General features: G+C 42.2%; 1 pseudogene; it reads right to left on the bottom strand.

Annotated features, from left to right (window-relative positions):
• Positions 1 to 601: 601 nt before the first annotated feature.
• LOC121453695 lies at positions 602 to 1,403 on the bottom strand (annotated as a pseudogene).
• Positions 1,404 to 1,747: the final 344 nt, after the last annotated feature.

The raw sequence follows: 1,747 nt of genomic DNA, 5'->3' as shown, positions 1-1,747 counted from the left end.
GTGAGTACTATGACATGCTTATTTCTTTGAACTCATTACTTAGCTTACAAAATTATGGTATATAGCCGGGCGGTTGTGGCACACGCCTTTAATCCCAGCACTCGGGAGGCAGAGGCAGTTGGATCTCTGTGAGGTCGAGGCCAGCCTGGTCTACAAGAGCTAGTTCCAGGACAGGAAACAAAAGCTACAGAGAAACCCTGTCTCAAAAAATAAAAAAATAAAAAAATTATGGTATATAACTGACTCTTTGGTAGAGATCATTATGACCAATACATGAATAAAAACATAAAAATGTACCATAAGAAGCTGTATGTGGGAGTTACTCAATAAAAGTGAGCTTTGTCACTTCAAAATAAGGATTCCTAGAAAGTTCCCAGAAAATGAGAACAGTGGTCTCATGACTCTAAGATAGTAGAAATTTCTCCATTTTAAAACTCCATTAAGCCCTACTTCTTCATAACTGAGTTCTTAGCAGCTTCCAAAGGAGGCACCAAGAAGAATTCATGCTTGAGTTTAGAATTTTGGAGAGACACTTTTCTTTCGTTTGTTTTTTTTTTTTTCAGTTTGCCAAGCTGTAACTGTTTATTAACCTACCAGATTACAAAAATACCATGGGCAACACCTTAGTTCATCCGTCTAATAAGCCTGTTTATCTGGTCTTCCCTGTTGCCAGCATCTCCGCCTTCCACAAAATGAGTTGTCTTTTTCTTCATTCCACCTCGTGGAGAAGATAATTTGAAGGGCCACAGGAAGTTATTCGCTTCCTTGAAGCGTTTTCCAACTGTATAGATCTCATGAATTAGATCCTCCATACAGCTGATGCCGTATTTACCAAGAGACCGAGCAATCAAGGAATTATCTGTCAAGGCAATTCTCTTCTTATGAATTTTGCTATAGCCACATTTGTAGATGAGCTCATTTACTGACTTTAGATTGGGGTACCCCCATGCAATGCAGAGTTCCACAATCCTCAGCATGTTAATTGAAGCCTTGTTGAGCTTAACAAAGGTGCCATTGAAGATCTGCCGAAGACAAAGAAGCTGCAACACCTTGCGCACCTTTGGGCTTACACCGTTGATACCTCGGATTCTGATGACGAACGTCAGCTTCTGTTCTGCAGGCACGCAGAAGTTCCCAGGTTTCCTTGCCATCCTGGCCATGCGAATCTCCGTCCGGTACATCTGCCTGTACCCCTTGTGATAGTACTTTGCCTTCTCATAGATGAGCTTCCTCTGGGCCCTTCACAGTGACTTCAGGGCAATCTTCTTCCGAAGGCGCTTCACCTTCAACTCTGGGAAATTCCTTCGCTTTTTCTTCAGCGTTTCTGGCACAACAGGAACCTTCTTTTTCTTCAGAGTTCCCAGTGCAGCAGGAACATTTTTCTTCTCTGGCACAGCCTCCATGGTTCCAGGCAGGGAAAAAAACAGAGCTTTTCTTTCATTTTTTTAACTTTGCGGGGGTAGGGTAATCTGTTTCCTTGGAGTTTTATTTTATAACTGTGACACAGTACTTGAATGCAATAACAAAATCAAGAGGGCATCACCCAGTCTTTTTAGATTTCAGTTTCGGTTGTCTACTTGCAACAGTAAGGCTGGAACATACTACTTACACCCAGTAGGAGGGGGACAAGTACTTATGTAGAGTTCCCACATACTACATACTCCCAGAAGTATGATTTAGATTTGAAGTTCCTCCTCCCAAAGCTCGCATGTTGGAGGTTTGGTGCCTAGTGCATAAGCACTCAGCA

Source organism: Microtus oregoni, unplaced genomic scaffold (genome assembly GCF_018167655.1).
Source record: "Microtus oregoni isolate MIOR12 unplaced genomic scaffold, Mior012 000011F_ref0000422, whole genome shotgun sequence".
NCBI lineage: Eukaryota > Metazoa > Chordata > Mammalia > Rodentia > Cricetidae > Microtus > Microtus oregoni.
The sequence above is the reverse complement of the archived record's forward strand: the minus strand, read 5'-3'. Positions and strand labels throughout refer to the sequence as shown.